We start from the raw sequence: 19,341 nt of genomic DNA on the forward strand, positions 1-19,341 counted from the left end.
ATTTTATTTTTAAGGACGTACAGATATGCAGCCTGGGAGGACGTATATACGGGAGAGGCCGAAGGTATGCCGGGGGGTCGCCAACTAGCTGTCTTAAAGTAGGTGTAGACTAAAATTCCAGAGGAGACTAGAAAATCTCTAGTGCGCAACTGCTAGCTGCTAGGCTGTTGACGTCAACGGTTTGTTTTGAAATTATTTTGCCGCCGCCTAGGCTTATCGTTTTAACGTTGTGTAGTTGTTTAACTTAAATATGGTTTACATAAAGAGATGTTGCTATTTAAACTGCAAAAGTAGTACGAAATTTAAAGATCGGGCGGAAATGAAAAACGTAATATTCCACCCATTTCCGAAACCAAAAACAAAACTGGGAGAATGTAAAATATGGATAAATGCTACTGGGAGAACGGATTTAGTGCCAGAGAAAATAAACAAAAGGCACTATGTTTGTTCAAGGCATTTTAATGAGGGTTCAAAACCCTTACCTGGCTTTGGTGTTTTTGATTGGGTGGTAAGTAAATAACTTTCTCAAATTGATTGCTAGTATAATTGTTAATTTAGCTATTTAAATTTTAAGGATAATGATGAAAATTCATCATTACCATGCAACACACCTTTAGATCTGTCTCTTAAAAAAGAGGAAAGCCCAAAACCCATCCTTCCAAATAAAAGAGACAGACCAAAGCTCTATTTTGCAAAAAATTTTGGCTCACATGGTAAGAGACTAAAATGAAATATGAAGATCGAGTTTTTAAAAAATAATTAAAATTTCATAGATTTTGACGAAGAGTTTTTTAAAAGCAACGAAAAGGAGTTGGTTGAAAATGTGCGACTGAATTTGATGAAATCCATTTCCTTGCCTAACAGTGTAAAAATTTTATTTGAAAATGCTTCAGTTCAATTGAACGACAATATTTTTTGTAAACTAGCCACTCTAAATGAAAAGCGTATTAAGGACAAGGCGACTTTTATGATACAAGCAAGAATATTAGGAAATGATTTTGAATTGCTAGATGAAATGGTAAATGTTTTTAACAAAATGGAACAATTTGAAAAATTAACGGAGGAAAATTTGGATTTAGTCATTGCAAATTGGGTGAGAACATTTCTAGAAGAATCTCTCCGGAAGTGGGTAATGTTAAAGCCAGACTATTCTCAGGGAGAGTGCAGCTTCACTGAATCTTGTGCACTTTTGACCAAAAAGGAAATTAACAACAAAGAAGATAACGTTATCCATCACATCGGAGGGTATATTATGAGAAAAATTTCAAAGCGTTATGAAGAATCTACATTAGAGGTACTTTTTGAAAATTGTGTAGATAAACAATTGACATCGGAATTGAGTTTTTCAAATTGGACTGATGTAATAAGTAGGGGAGGGTTAATACGCTTGACGAAACTAGGCTTTAATTTTTTCAAAAAGGTGGACAACGTAGCTAAACCATATTTTGAAACTGCATTAATTTATGTATATGATAACAAGAGAGGTAAACTGAAAGAGAGGTTGATGGAGAGTGATGTTAGCGAGGAATTTAACAGGCTTTGGGGTCAAGATGATGTAATTGGTAGGAATAGAGCTAAAACCATTTTGTATGATACTTACATAAATTGCCGAGGAAAAGCTCTAAAAAATTTTGCCAAAATCAAAATGAGCGAAGCGCAAAGAGCTTCTTTAGCTAAGAAAAAGGGGCTACGTAGAGCTATGAAAGATAATGCCACCACTAACACATGCTGTTGCAAACTTAAAAATAATAAATAGAAGCATTCATTAACTTGAAATATTTGAATGGGCCCAAAGTTCTAAGTCTTTCATGCTTTAATTAACACTAATATTGTTTTATTTTGAGGTTCCTAAATTTACAGTATTTTTAAATTTGAAGGGGTTTGTGCAGTATTTTAAATGTGATATGTTATTTGGCTTAATTTTGTGAAAGTACAAAAAAAAACTGGCTTTTGAGGGAAACTACATTTTATTAGTTATTAATAAAATTTATTTTTCACCAAAGTTGATGTTTTAACTATTTTTTGATGTTCCTAATTTACAGTATTTTTAAATTTCAAGGGATTTTGCAGTATTTTAAATGTTATTTTGGTTAATTTTGTGAAAGGACAAAAAAAATAAACTTTTGAGGGAAACTCAAGTTACGTGGTTTTGGTTATCAAGCAAAGTTATTTACTTATATTTTTAACTTTTTAAATTTCGTTGTGTTACCAACTTTGGTCTTATTTATAATTGGCCTCATGATTTTAAACTTTTTTTCGCTAAACCCAAAATTTAACAAATCAGGATTTTCATTACAACCTGTGGAGCGACGGTGTTTTCCAAAGTGTCTTTCTAATGGGTCCTGATTGAATTTATCTGTTAACACAAATGGAGCTCCTTTCGATAACAAATATTTCACAGCTCCAATTACAGAAAAGACTAAAATACATAATAATCATAAATACGGGTTAAAATTCTACTACATGATTTAAATACCTGTTACGTGCAACCCTTCCAAAGTTGTTCGGCTCAGCTGCATTTTCGCAATTCCTTCTGCGGGGACATCTTGGCTTTCGGCCTCTTCTTTCCATTCTTTAAGATAATTAATGAAGTTCTCTTCTAACCACTATATATATATATATAAAAACCTTATTAAGTATTTTTTAAATTTAAATATTTTCTATTAAAGTACCTTTAATCGATCATCTGATTCAGTTGTAAAGGCATTCAAATTTGGGTTTCTCTTCAGTTTGCCATGAATTAAGTTTCTCGTGTTCATGATATCGAAAAATTTATTGAAGAATCTTATGAATTTGACAGTTTCTGAAGCTTCTGGACCAACTAATTTCTCCATAGCAGCTGCTACGCTTGCGCTTAAAATTTGCGTGGCCAGTTTTACGCTCATGGTACTAAAGCTGTTAAGTTCAATATGGTCCAATGTCAACTTAGGACACAATCTTAAATGTGTAGATGAGTCTTTTCTAAACATTTCCACTACGTGAGACCATAAGATATGTTTCCCATTTTTTTTAAGCAAACGTGTGTTACTAAAGGCACTGTGAGAAAAACAATTTCTTGCAGTTTTGATTAGATGTGGTGGATCAGATATATAGAAAATATCACGAGGGTCTTTTCTAGGAGCGTAAGGATTTCTAGATTTATATGCAACACCCTTTTCAGTGTCCATATCAGTACTCATTTTTATGAATTTTTGGTTGATGGCTGATTTATCACATACAACAGTTAATATTTTAAAACCACTATTTTCGCAAATTTCTATGGCTTCTTGCATAATAGAGTACAACTCTTCAGTTTTCATTTCATGACATGGAAAGTAGGCCAAAACATGTTTAAAGTTGGTTGTGAGACCCCTGACCATTATCACCATAACGTGAGACGCCACTGGTAAATCAGCTGATGGTTCACCAGTCTTTCTTACCTCTTGCAATTTAAGTTTATCACCGGCTTCATTCAAATGGGAAAACCTGACAATTTCACAAGTGTTCGCTTTGTACACAAGATCTTCTTTAATCTTCATTTCATCAACGATAAGAGAGAAATATTTCTGATGCTCATCAACTTCATGTAAATCAATTTTTTCCTTCATTTGTTGAATTCCTTCCTGGGTAAACCCACTTTTAGAAGATAATATTGCGGTATAGGTATATAAAGTCCTAGGAGCTGGTAGTGGAATAACTTCTCTAAAAGCTTCATATGCTGAAGTTGATTTGGTTTTAACATAGGAACACCATTTAATAATCGCAGGATGCCACTTATGTGGGTTCTTCTTGTTTTTCTTCATCAACTCCATTTGCTGTTTCATTAAAATTTTTAGAAAGTTTTCCTTACTACAGAACGGTTCGTCATCGCTTATTCCTGAAAACATATCTCCAAATGGCTCAATATTCTCCTTTCGTATTAATTTTTCTAGTTTTCTTTGTAGTTTATTAATTCTACTTCTTAAAGCTTTTTTTTCATTTCTAACTTTTCTCAGTTTTTCTCTAGATTTGGTTTTTTTTTCCTTTATTTTTTTATCTCTTGAAATTTTCTTTGCGATGACAGCTCTTAATCCGATGCAATTTGGACATCTACGCTGCTGGTTATTACCATTGATAAGCCCAAGCAATTTGGTGAATGCAAGGCATTAGTATACCGATTAAGAAAGGCACATTTTTGGCTAGCTTTTGAATAATTTAAAAAAGCTTCCTCATAGTTTCCAGAGCATGGTTTGTATATATCCAAAAATGTTAAAAAATTTATCAGTTTTGCAAAACTATTAAGAAATGGGAATTTTTCCGAAAGTTCTTTTTGATAATCATTTCCAATAACTTTACCAAAAATTTTCATTTCAAACTTGAAAGATTGATCAATTTCAATGCAAAATCCAGCTTCATTAAGCCTACCCGTGTTAGTTGCTACTAATCCGGGGAAATTTGGCTTTCGAAAAATAGCCCAATAAAACTCTTTATTTTCTAACTGAAATTTTAAAAATGAAGAAAACATATCTTCCACTGAGGAAAATATTTCCTCCTGTTGATGTAGTAAACAATCGTTATTTGAGAGTGATGATTCTACACAATCCACATCCAGAGATAATTTTTCATCAGAAAGTTTATCCGAAATTGAACTATCTCCCATCAATACAAAATTTAAACTTGGTTTAAAAACCGTTTCTTCTAACTGAACCCCGTTTCTTCTAGCTTGGTAAATGATATTATCTGGGACGGCATTTATGTCTGAGTTGAATGAAACACTGTGACTTTCGTTGGATGTTTGTATAGGTTCCTGTGATAATTTTTTTAAGTATAATTAGTTTCAAGTGAAATTATTCTAGTTTTTAGTAGTATCATACTTACAATCATATATTTTGTAGGGTGATAAACCATAGGGTCTGGAAACTTGGTCGTTGGTCCATTACTACCCACAAAATGTTCAGAACATATAAAATGATGCCTTTTAATACGATCAAGGGTAAAGAAATCTGGTCTACCACAGTTATTTATCCAACGATTGCATTTATCGAGCTGAGTTTTCGGTTTTGGGAATGGAAAAAAGGCTATTCCTTTCATAAATTCCTTGTCAGACGACGGACTACTGTTTAAACAATCTTTGTAATAGCACTTTTTATATTTAGGCATTTTTAAATTGACGGACGTTTTGTTTCTTTACTGATTTATATAAAATAAGAAACAATTACATCTAAGCCTTAGACGAAAAAATTTAAAACTATTAAACTGGCAACTGCCGACGACACGACGCCACTAGAGTAACTACGTCACGAAATAACGCATGCGCGACGAAGAGAAACTACACTCCCCTAGCTACTCCATGAATAGAGATAAAGCGCCAGCTTTTACAAAGCGAACAGACTTCTCCCGTATATACGTCCTCCCAGATGCAGCTTACCGCACTTGTTGTCATATGATATTTCATAACCTGGGAAGAAGAAACCGAAAAGTCCTGCCTTTATGTGCCTTACTCCGAATCAGAAAGGAATACCCCGAAGACTATGCAAGTAATTATACTGGATATAAGCCTGTCCCTGAAATTCAAGCTGCGTGGGATTAAATATATTGTTGAGTTATAAATAATAGTTTTGGTTTAAACCATGATAGGTTAAAATTTAATAAAAAGATTTCAGATTAAAAATGTATTACCAATCTCAAATTGAAAGTGGTGTTTTAAGACTGAGCTCCTTCCTTAGTAACGGACTATTAAAATAATGATCTAGCATCGACGAAAAACCAGTGAATAGCCTCCACTTTCAAATTGAAGCGTTTATGAAATATTTTACTTGCCTTAAACCCTTTTAACTTAAATGACTCATTAAAGGTCTTTTCACACAAGACAACTTTTAACCCAACAAAATAAGTTGCCACGGTTTTTGGTGGATCTACTCATTGATATTATATTAACACAAAGCAACTACTTGACTTAAATGAAGTTGACTCAAAAAGTTGGATGATGTGAAAGACCGTTAATGTCTGTTTTTAGTCAACTCAAAAGAATGTTTCCATTTAGTGATAATATTATGGGATATGGTACAAATTACTGTCTGTGATTTTTTAGTCAACGAAACAGAACGTTCCTATTTTGAGATTCTACAAATTTATGTATGTGGTTTTAGTCGAAATAAAATAGGATACCCATTTAGTGAGACTGTACAAATTGTAAATGATTTTTTTGGCAACCCAATTGCAATTGGCTATTTTGAGATTTTGATTAATTCAAATATTCAATGCTAATCTTAATGTTGTTAGTAGACACGTAAAATAGAATACCCATTTAGTGAGATTGTACAAATTGTGATTTTTTAGTCAACGAAACAGAATGTTCCTATTTTATGAGATTCTACAAATTAATGTCTATGGTATTAGTCGAAATAAAATAGAATACCCATTTAGTGAGATTGTACAAATTGTTTATGATTTTTTTACTTTAAATATTAAATACTAATCTTAATGTTGCAATGGCGTAGACCCCCCCTTGGGAACACCTTTGACTGTACTAAATTTTCACCCCTTCTCAACCCCCCTTAACATTCACATACCCCCCTTAACGAATGTCTGGCTACGCCACTGTAATGCTGTTAGTAGACACGTAATGTATGAAAATTTGCTTTGAAATATTTTAAAACTTTGTGGTATTTATTGAAAAGCAGTGGAAACAAACAAATTGAATTTAAACAAGGGTTTTTTTGTTTTTGCAGTGTTTTTTAAATCAGATTTTTCTGGTCGTGGTATAGGTGCAATATTTTTGGGGAAATGCTTGGTTGAATTTCGTATATGTTTTTTCTGCTGTTAATTTGCCTGGCTACTATGTTTTCCATCAAACTATAAATGTAACTGTAAGACTTTGGCTCTTTCAGTGGTCTCGCGTTCCATTCATTTGTTGCTTTCGAGAAATAATACTCAAAATCTTCTTTAGTTTGGCTTTCATCTAGTCCCAATTGCATTTCAAAGAGATTTTGACGTTCTGAATTATGGTTGTGATCCAATATGGTCAATATTATTCTTGCCTCCATAATTGAAAAATCAAAATCATACGGTTTTGAACAATATTTGTTCATTAAACTATGGTAACATTCTAGGGCAGATGTATGTGAAAAATTATTGATTTGTTTCAAATCTTTTAGTAGCAGTTTGCTGTTAACAAGTTTTGCAACATTATTGTGGGGTGTGCTGTTTGGTTTAATCCATTTTCGCCTCCTTTCATCATCTTGTGTTAAGATAGCGTGACCACATTTCGGATTTTTTTTTCAAATTGACTGAAAGAGTGCTTATTAACTATGTGGTAGGGAAATGATTGCCACATTTCAATTAACTTTTCTGTACTTATTGTTTTTAAATGTTTAACATCGTTGTCAATCGTTTTTTTAGTCTTTAACCCAGAGCTGACGTTTTTGCAGGTTGCCGCGGCCATTTTATAATAAAAAATAATAGATGGCGCGTCAAACCGAAAAAAATATAGCCACTCCCACAAAAAAAAACATTTCCGACTTCAAGAATTGAATACGCGCCAACTCAAATTAAATGAGTCCCTGATAATACTAGCTGTCATACTAGATTATTCTATGGCGGAAACTCGGTGTTAAGAATATTCCTTGAGTTAATATTTTACTAGCTTAATATGTTGCAATTTGTATTTATTTTTCAAGTCATATCAAATAAAGGCACTTTTGACACTTGAAGATTTTAACGCGTTCGTTTTCAAAATTAATAAATTGAACTTGCTACTTTAAATTAACTAATGATGGGAATGTCATATCTTTTAGATTTGCTCACGACCACATTTATGAAATTTAAAAATATATATTAATTTTCGGATTCTAGATGGCGCTAGAAGACGACGCAAAGCGCACATTTAAAATCCAGCCGTAAAGTGGTCAAATTCCAATTTCACGAGGACGAATGACCGGAAACGACCCGAGGAATTCTCGCGATAACTGTACTATAAGTCTTATTGTTCTTAGCCTACAACTGGTTATTCTATGCCGTGGTGGAAGTCAGAGAGTGGACAGCAATTGACGAAAATAGCAAACGATTAGTGATCATCGATAATAGAGTCATTGACTAATCTCCAATGGAATCGACTTCAATGAAGCTTCGATCGCTCCTCTTTAACAAGGTAGTTCGCGATAGAGTTTTTTAAAGAGATAGTATCAGAATTTTCTACGTATATGAAGTTTTTTCATCAATAATTGAAAAATATAGTAACGAAAAATATAGTTATAAAACATTTGGTATAAATATAAATATTCACGATTAATTTCAAATTTTAAAATATAAAGATAGCGTAACTTTTTTTATCACATACTGTCTACGTCATAAATAGGTTGATGTTTATTGGTTGCTACTAGAGCGAGCTGGAGATAGAATTTTTAGGGGATTACAGGAGGAAATTTTACTCCCATCGCTTTCTTTTGATCCGAGTTTCCCGCTTTCGCACGCTTAAGACACTCATTCGATTTTAAGTAACGGAAAGATAATCCGCTTTTGTTGTTATTATTACTGCAGGAAGGAACTGCACAATACACTGTGGCGCCCACGGTCTTAGGTGCTTTCGGTGGCATCTTTCCGTAGAATATAAATATTAATTGTTATAATGACTAGGTATAAGAAATAATGATATAATTTATAAACAATACCTTGTTATCGATTTTTTCTTCAATTTCTACTTTGAAAATAATATTTTTACACGTAGCCGGCTCGTGAAGTCGTGATTCGAGAATCTCGAACCACGTGGTCCGCGAGAAGAAAGTCAAAAAACGCGCTTACAAATCCTCTACGCGATAGTAGAAAAAAACTACTGGAAATTCCCCACCGCTCGAGCGCGCCGAAATCGACCAAACTCATGACGTCAACAATCTGTAAAGTTTTGACGCGGCTATTGAAATACCATTATTTTACATTTAAATATAAAACTAAATACTAATTGAAAGTACTAATATGTATATATATTCCGATTCAGGATTTAAAAATCTATCATAACGTGTAAGCCAAAGAACAAAATTTTAAATTAATCTGAGTTGGCACTATCTCTTTAAATGGTTCTTAACCATCAAGAATACAAATTAGGCGTGTTCAAAAAGATTCATCTTTGAGATTGGTCTCCTCTTGTTAAATATCAGAGTAATAGTTATTCCAAAGCGAACGCATCCTAACGTCTTAATACTGTTAACAGGCTTGTGATTTTGAAGGTTAAACGACCTTTATTATCAATAAATCTTATTATATCTTCATGAATAATAGTAGACCCTTCTATAAATTTCTGGTTAAACTAGGAAAAACATTCACAAAGACCACATAGCTGTACTTCAATAGGACTTGCAACTGTGACTATTCTGTGGTTAAAAAGATAAATTAGGTTCTTTTTGGTTGCCATTTTTTTAGGTTTGCCACGCGAACAATTTTATGTGTATATGTTATTCTAGTATATTTATAAAATAAAAATATTTTAACATATATCACGAGAATACCGTGAAGTATAATTATAATTTTACGTCAAGAAATATAAAATTAAGCTCATACAAGCTAAGGGTGGTTAATGATTTTACTTACGCACTTAAAGTAATAAAAATGAGAAATGGAAAATTCTTTCACTTTAAAAACCCCACTTTAAGATCAATAAACAAGCTTCAGAAACTACGCAAGAGCGGTCTGTTTTCTAGTCGGCTGCTCCAAGTTATTACTTCGCCGAATTCGTAGGTCGATAATATTAAGGAAAATGTAAAGTTTAGCGAGCCAGTTTGTAAGCGATAAAGTCGGAGAACGAACAGAGATTCAGAATTGCCAAATGAATGCCTCCCAGCCAGATCAAGTGGAAATCAAAGTATGCAATTTCTTTGAAACATATCAGCCGAAAGAACCGCGGATCAGATGAATTAGATATGTATAAGAAATAATTTAGTGTTTTGCATTTGATTTTTTCATCTTTATAGGTGGATTCCAGGTACCAGAATGAATTTAAAGATTTTATCGACGTGTTTGAAGCGTCTTATTGTATAATGTGCTATGTTTTTCTCACTCTATCGAACATCAGGTAATTGAAATTTTTGAATTTTCCATTCACACTGAATATTTTTAAACCAATCGTTACCTTATTTTAACGGAAAACACGACTTTCCATTAATTGATAACCCAGTTATTGGAAATCTAGGTGGGGTCTCAAAAGAAATCCAGATGGCGAGCAGGCGCTGGGCTCTTGCTAATGATGAACCTGATCTTGACCCGCATTAGAAAACCCTCGGTCTGGCCCGTTCAAAATCTCTCCCTGAGCTACGATTTAAATAGCAATTTTAAGTTTTTAAAATTTTTCAGATTTTATTCGAAAACGTTCTCGGCGCTCTATAAACGGTTGTCTTCTCAATAGTGACTGGGCAACCAATCTTCATTTAATGATTGAAAATAGTCACAGTAATATGCGTATACCCTAGAGTAAAGTGTGATGAAGGGCGTGGTATTCAATTGTTGAATTTTATAAATAGCCACTTTTTGACGCAAAGCTCGTTCATTCTTTTATAACCGTCTAAACACGTGGATTTGCTAGTAGCTGGATTAAATAAGATCTTCATTGTTAGAAGGACTCGTTATTCCTTTAATTTTCTGGTTGTTTTATTATCAAAAAGAGTTTCTTTCGGCTTTGGCGCCAACCGACATTTAATATAATACACGATGTGGCTTAGAACAGCCCGTTATAGTAAGTGCACAGGGGCAATGGGACCTTAAACCTAGTGTTCGGAAACTTATGGTTTTCCAATGACTTCTTAATGGTCTAAAAGTATGTGAAATCCAATAAAAGTTTGAGAACCGTACGTTAAATATTTAAAACGGTATTTTACATATTAAGCGAAACATGACTGAAATAAATAGACTCTCTTATTCCAACAATTGCTTAAAATATATTCTTCGCTGATACGTCATTAATTCCGCATGCATTTACACGTTGAAACAAAGTTTTATATTTAAATGAAATATTTCAAATAATTTTCTGAAGCCCATAATGAATTCTGGAGATTTTGTATGTTAGATTACACAGCGTATTGAGTTGTTCAGTGGTGCAAACAGCAGTGTTTTTTTAAAAATTACTCGAAGTACATGTAGTAGTGTTATAAATGAATGAACGCTCTATGAGGCACCTAATGAGGCACCGGGGTGCCTCATAGAATTAACATGGGGTACTATTTGACGGTGTCTAGAAAAAAAGGACCGGCTCAAATTCGATGCGTTCGCCGACCGTAAATGAACCCCGATAACGTTCTATGGGGCACCAGACCGAGCACCATGCCGCATAGAATTAACATGGGGAATTATATTGACGGTATTTGATGCGTTCACCGGTCGTAATTGTAAAGCGTGAGAGCTGTGAGTACCGTATCTCATAGAAAATACACGGAGACGAGGATTTGAATTTTGACCGTGAATTGTTTAAACACGTATTGCGTGGATATATACAACAAAGTTTACCATAAAAGCTGGAATTCTTCCTTTAAAATATCATTATGAATTAGGATCCCCGAGTCCAATGCAACTTGGAATTTGAATTCTAATACGATGTCGGACACCGTACCGCATAGAATTAACATGGGAATTATATTGACGGTATTTGGTACGTTCACCGGTCGTTATTATACTGCGAGAGAGCTGTGAGCACCGTATCTCATAGAAAATACATGGAATAATTTCCAAAGCCTGCTTAATCTGCTGTTTCGAACGTGGTGGCGTAATCCGAATTGTTTAAGGTGTGATACAAAGTACAACAAAGTTTACCATAGAAGCCGGAATTTTTCCTTTAAAATATCATTCTGAAGTAGGATCCCCGAGTCCAATGCAACTTGGAATTTGAATTCTAATACGATTTAAGTATTAAAATCAGTACGGACGTGTTACGATGATACGAACCTCGACGTCTTTTGTATAAAGCGTATAAAGTTTCTCAATGGAAAAATAACGTATGGTAAACCTTTCAGGGATAAAATACTGATATTTTAAAGATAAAATTAAATAAGCAAAAAACTTAAATACATTTCATTTTAAGAATGAGGAGTATTTTGACAAAGTGTAACAATATGAGAATTGTTAAATTTGATGTGATTATAAGTAAGTGCTTTCGCGTATACCCCATCAATGCCTTATGAGAAATGAATTTGAATATAGACGAAAATAGTTTCAAATGAAGCATTTCATTTATTTCACTATAAAACAAAAACGGCCAACTCATCCACGGAATAAACTTCCCGTTCCAGGGACGGGTCCGTATACCAATCCCACGTATAATGGTACCGTTGCACGATTAAGCATAGCTGTGATATATACGGCGCCTGCCTATACCTGGGTGAGAGAGGGGAAAGTATAAGCTGACGATATTATAAAATATTTTCGTGAATAGAAGAGAGGAGTTTCAATTATATAAATCTCACATTTTCATAATGTTTTAAAGAATAGAGGTGGGATATTAAGAGAAAAGGAATTAATATTTTTTAAGAATTTAAAACGAAGAATTAATCATTACTATGTTTTAAAAACTATTTCCGAATCTTCATCCTTCCCGCTGACGTCAATCAGATACGTCCATCTAAAATTAAAAATTAAATGAAGTATAGGTATGTTTTGCTTATTGTTTTTTAATAGTCTTAAATTTTAGTTAATTATTTCATTATCAACTTCAGTTACAAAATATTATGACATTACTTTTTACCGTTGAAAGAATTGAAATATCATAAAAGGAAAGACATTACGTTAAAGGGGATGGGCCAAGAGTAGAAGGAAAGTAAGGGTGTGGCATCGATCAAAGGTTCAGGTTTAGGTTCGGGATCGAGATCCGGGATTTAAGGGGTGAAATGGGGGTAAAATCATCGAAAAGTCAATGTATTTCTGATATTTCTCGCGACGATTTGTTTTTTCGTATACCAACATATTGTGTCCAGGCCAACTTGTTCATATATCTCCGCTTATCTCGAGTGACACTTGAACGTATATCTTATCAAGTTTTATCGTACGGAATAAGTTGAAATGATGTAAAAATTGATAACCTAGGCGACGCGTGCGCAGATTACCCCGGGGGACGCGGTTAATTTGAATTTAAGAGTGTTTTGACGTCATGGAATATTCGTTGTTAAAGTAGAATGGAAATATTTTTAAACTTCATTTTAATAACATTATCACGTAAGTGGTACTTAAGTATGCTTGGCACTTGAACCAATCTCACGAGTATTTCTTAAAACGAATATCTCGTCCGCGTTTTATCGTACGAAATAAGTAGAAATTATGTAAGTTGTATGATACTTGATAACCTAGGCAGGAAAAACTATCGCAAACATAACAATATGACTGCCACGTAAACATTCGGTGGGAACCCTGACATTAAGACGTCGAGACATTTACTGTAACACTTAGCACTCAGTCCGTCCCAAAAAAGTAGAAGTTGGAGAGTAGTTACCCAAGACATTCAGACGGACACGGTGATAGTAAAACCCTTCCAAGGGACGTATTACACTCGGAGAGTTATAAATTAAAGATTTAATTTCTTTATCACGTCCTATCGAAGTTTTATAAGATAATTGTGTAAAACCGATTTATATCCTTTATAAGCGACGGATGTTAAAATCCTTAATAAGCTAATCAATCTTTAACTCTAAGCTAGGATTCCAAAATGCTGCAATCGAGGTTTTATTATATGCTATCACCGAAAATCATCGGCAGAAACTCGAGGTACTCGTATTTTAAACAAGAGCTCCAAGCCAAGCGACTGTGTGTTAAAAATTATAATCTTCGAAATTGATCTCCTCTTATTGACTATTAGGGTAATAGTTCAGTCCATCCCTAACGTCTTAACACGGTTAACAGAATCTCTAAATTCGAAAGCTCTTGACAGGTGTTCGATAAATTGAAGTTATACGAGACTAGCAACATTTAACAACGGGGTCCATTGTTCTTTCCTACTTGATGGTTGTAAGAGAAAGGTTGCAGTCACTCGTCCACCAATAATGGTGTGTTCTTACTTAATATTTAAAACTATTTTTTCGCTACTATTCTTTATACAGAACATAATTAGATGCCTTTTTCTTAAAATTTTTGTCCAGTTTTCGGAAGACGATAATTTGTGACTAGGAATTTGTCATTGGTCATCAAGTTATTTATTCTAAACAGTACCACGGTTCTAGATTCATGACTAGATTCGTGATTTCGTAGGAACCACAATCTCTATTATTAAAGACTCATTATGATTAAAGACCATTCTATAATTTCCGGACTTAACCAGGCAAAACCTTCCCAAAGACCACATAGCCTTGTGACTATTTTTTTGGTCTAAATTTAGCTAAGCTCTTTTTGATTTAGTTATTCTGAGAGCCAGCACTGAGAACAATTTTGTGTCTATATCTAAGCCTACGTAAACCAAGTTTAAAAAATATAGAATAAAGGAAATATTTTTTATTATAATTGTTAAGAAAGTTCTGCTTTGATTTGAAAGGTGAAATATAATTACTATTAAACGTTAATAAAATGTTTATTAAGCCTTTATTAGCCAAGCGTGGTTAATGATTTTTCTAATGTTCTTAAAGAAACAAAATGTGAATGCGAAGTCTTCCACACTGTATAGCCCAGCTTCAGATCAATAAACATATGCTAACGAAACTACGTTAGAGAATTTCATATTTCTTTGCTGAATTATGAGGTCGACTAGATTATGGAAAATATAAAGTCGAGCGAGCTAGTTTCAAAGTGGCACAGTCCGAGAAAGAACGGAGTTTCAGAGTTGCAAAAGAATTCCTCTCAACACGATGAAGTGGAAATCAAAGTATGCAAATTCTTTAAAACAGAACTTCGGATTAGAAATATCAGATTAAGACTAAATAGTTAATTATAACGCATACAGTTTGTGTCGTTTAATTATTTCATCTTTATAGTTAGATATCCGGTACTACAATGAAATTAGAAATTCTATGACTGTGTTTCTAGCGTCTATTTCTATAATGCGTTATGTTTTTCTAACTCTATCAAACATCAGGTAACTAAAATTTCTAAAAGTTTCCATTTAAAATGAAGGTTTTACCTTATTTTAACGTAAAAAACGACACTTCATTAATTGTTAAACCAGTTTATGTAAATCTTGCTAGGGCCTCGAAGGAACTTCAGATGGCAAGCATTCTCTGGGCTTTTTCAATTGACCCGCATTGGAGAATCCACTGTCTGGCTCGTTAAAATAGCAATTTTTATTTTTTTTATGTTTCCGTATTTTATTCGAAAACGTTCTCGGCATTCTAAAAACGGTCGTCTTCTAAATAGTTACTTCGCAACAAATCTAAATTAAGTGATTGTTATAGGTTCAGCTGCGAAATTATATGCGTATACCCTAGAGTAAAGTGTCGTTGGCTTGATGAAGGGCGGGGTACACAATTGTTGAATTTTATAAACAGTTCCTTTTTGACGTTAAGCCTCGTGTCCAATAGAAACTCAATTTCCTCAATTACCCGTTTATTCTAAACAAGTGAATTTGCTCGTGGCTGGATTAATAATTTAAGATCGTCATTGCTATAGAAGGAATCATTATTTCTTTAATTAAATTCCGAAAAGATTGTTTTTCGGCGTCGGCGTGAGCCAACATTTAAAAATACATAAACGAAGTTTAGTACCGCCCGTTTTAATGGCTGTGCTTTGGTAATGGAACCTTAAGCTAAGTTTTCACTGGTCACAACGCGCTAGTGTCGGAAAATAATAGTTTTCAAATAAATTTTAATGGTATAAAAATGTAGGTTATCCATTAAGGGTTTGGTTACTGTATCCACGATTGTTAAAAAGAAAACTCTTTTATTCTAATTATTGCTTCAAATATATTCTTAGCTAATGCGTGATGGAATCAGCATTAATTTACACCTTGAAGGATAGTTTTATTTTTGAAAGAAATCTTTTGAAATAGTTTTCTGAAGGCAATAACGGATTCCGGATATTTTGAGTGGTTCAGTATTTGACCATAAATAAAATTTTACGTTTTACAAATTGTTAGATTACTTTTGCTTGACTAAGAGCTATTGTTTAAAATAAGAGTAACTCGAGTTTCGACCGATGCCTGTGGGTGATAGCAGATAATAAAATTTCGATAGACGCTGTTCCAGGTTTTTGGAATCCTAGCTTAAAGTCAAAGATTGATTTGCTTATTGTGGATTTTTTCATCCATCGCTTATAAACGATGTAAATCCGTTTCACGCATAAATCTTTCAAGTTAATTTATAAATTTTTATAGAACGTGATAAAGAAATAAACCTTTAATTGTTACCTCTCCGAGGGGAATATGTCCCTTGGAGGGGTTTTACTATCACCGTATATGTCTGTATGTATGTATTGGGTAACTCTCCTATTTCTAAAAAAACTACTTTCGATTCTAGCTTTCCATCCGATCTAAATTTATTGGCGGAGTGTTTCAATTTAAACCAGGGCCAACGACAATTTCACTAACTAGCACTTTCAAAATAGGATGTTAAATTTTTCGATTTTGCCAACCAGCTCTAGAAAAACTAATCTAGAGGGCAATCACAAAGAATCCTACTTGTTTTTTAATTCTGAGGAGCCACATTCAACAAACTAACATCGAAACAAATTTTTATTTTTCTTAAAGCGAAACAATTCAATGGCTGATTCTTGTTTTTCTTCGAAGTTAACATTTCTGTAATTTTTTTTAAACACCAGAATCCACACAATAACTGATTAATCAGGGTGAGATAAGTGTAACGGCCACGCCAACGGGGATATACGTGGGGACAGGGCTGGGGACACCAGGGGCATGAGTATTCCGACCACCCGTTGGGGATTGGTGCTCATCCCCACACGGCCATCCACAAACTCTACCTCCCAGACGCTTGGGATTACACAAGTACGCCATAACTACCGGCACATTTCTGTAAATAATGGCGGGTGAAACAATTAATTGGGCTCATTGATTGTTCAAGTTCGAAATTAGCCCTCAGAGACTATTTGAGGTGTCAATGCACATGATAAATCTACGGATATATTTCAAGAAACCTATTGTTAGAAAGCTTTCCTCTGGGTGAAATAAATAAATGCTCTGACTGAGTGTTAGAGTATATTTGGTTTAATATCGCAAATTCTAAATAAAGTTTTTACTCTAACCAAGGTTGTCCAAAAACCAGCTTTTCCTAAAAATTAAAAAGCTGGTATGGTTTTAACCGGTTACAAACTCGGTGAAATCTAGCTGGTTCTAACTAACCCTGACCTAACCCAAATAATTTGATATCTAGAGCTAAGACTCACCTTGAAAAAATATTTTGAATTGCGTCACAATCATTTGTCAAAAAAAGACTGAAACAGTGCAATTTGACATTCCAGTTCTCTTTTCAGATTCACATTTGTTTCAGATAGTAAATCGCCGGAATCAGCAATTCTTAGAAACGTAAGACTTAAAATAAACACGAAAAAGAAAGTATTCATCCGTGAGGTATCACGACCCCGAAAACGATGCTCAGTTACAACTTTCAACAGTAAAAAGATGAGTAGATTACCGACAAATACTTATTTTTCGGAGTTTTCCGAATTTCACGAGTTAAAAAGTTTTTTCTGTACTTGCTCGTGTAATCTTGATGAGTAAAAAAGGTTAACTTTCTAAAATAGAAACTGAGAATAAGACATCCACAATTGATTTAATCATTGCCTAAAATCTGCAGCTTTGATTTAATAGAATTATTTTGCTCAGAACATTATTTATTTAATGAAATTGTTGAATTTTGAATTTGAGTCGTTAAAGTTGCTGTTTTCTGCGTAGTATAAAAAATCAATATCACTAGGTTACAATTATTAAATATTTTGCGCAGAACATCAGCGCTATGTTGAAAGAGCTTTTTAATGAAGAACTTGAACAGCAAATAGTACAAGCGCATTTTACTCAACCCGGTTATACGGATGGCTTCCACATCTACAGCTGTTTGGACGGAGAGGGAGGGAATGACCAAGTGCTGATGCCCCAGGAAGCCCTGGCCACTAACATTTCAACCATACTTCTAATGGCCTTCTTGACGATCTCCCTGGTGACAGCCGTGGCATTCGATGCAAGAAGAACATTCCGCCGAAGAGGAGCACACGAGACCATCGCGAAGAGGATCTGGGACAGCTGCTTCTTCTACTTCTCGCATCTCGTTGCAAACCGTTAATAACATAACATTTTTCTTAATTAAGATTTTATGAAAATAACTTTTTAATGCCTGTTAACAGCAACTGACGTAGGCTGTAATGGGCGACAACCGGCAGGCAGGTTGCTCCTCAGTGGCTGGTTGTTGGGGGCAGGGCTCCTCCTGAACCGTTTCTACCTCTGCAACATGAAGGGAGAGCTCACTACGGCCAAAGTAGATTACATCGACAGTTTCCCACAACTACTCGCTAGAACCGACATTAAACATATCTACATATTTAAGACTCAAATGGTAATATATTCGTTAGAAGGTTCCGAACAACAGCATTTTCCATTTTCCAATGATTCTACAGAAAGATTTCAGATGCCCGGAAATGCCTGAACTCAAACTCAACCTTAGAAAGCATGAAAGGGGGACTGACATGATCGACAGTCAAGCAGTTTCTTTCATCAAATCTGCATTCTTATTTTATATGATGAAACATCATCAGATCAAACCATGCAGGAATATTTACCAAGGCCAAATCCGATACAAGGCTTTTTCATGGTATCTGGTTCTCACTCCCAGTTTGCCGGCGTGGCTTAAGAAGGCTGTCAATTATCGGTGAGTATGATTTAGTGTGATGCTGTTGTAATACATTACCTACTCAAATATATCATATTACGGGTACATGACTTAACTTCGAAATATATCACACAAAATAAACGCTTTATAACTAACTTAACTTTATTTAACGATTATTAAATACTTATTTCCCAATGCAAAATATTTTGCAAAATTACCCAGAATTTGCTATTTTCAGAAATAGACAATGAATTGCAAATACTAATTTACTCAGAACGTTTGCAAAAAGCTTTACTACAATATTAAATTTACCCTGAAACACTTTAAAATAGATCATATTTTTGCAAACGAAAACTGATTTTCCCAGAACTTTTGCAAACCGCCTCTCTCGGCTATTAAATTTACCCAATAATATTTTAAAAAGTGAAATAGATACTTATTCAGAACATTAGTCAAATATTTAACTCCAAAAACAATAGATAGGTAAAGCATTATGCAAAAGTTATCGGTTAATAAGTACCATTTTTAAATAAATCCATTTAAAATATTTTGGTGAAAATTCAATAGCGGAGAGAAGCAGTTTATGAACGGACGAAAGAGAAAAATAATTCTTTACTTAAGAAAAACCCAAAAACCAATTTATGAAATAGACGCTGAATTT

The sequence above is a fragment of the Leiobunum rupestre genome, chromosome 1 (genome assembly GCF_980474605.1).
Source record: "Leiobunum rupestre chromosome 1, qqLeiRupe1.1.hap1, whole genome shotgun sequence".
In the NCBI taxonomy this organism is placed as follows: domain Eukaryota; kingdom Metazoa; phylum Arthropoda; class Arachnida; order Opiliones; family Sclerosomatidae; genus Leiobunum; species Leiobunum rupestre.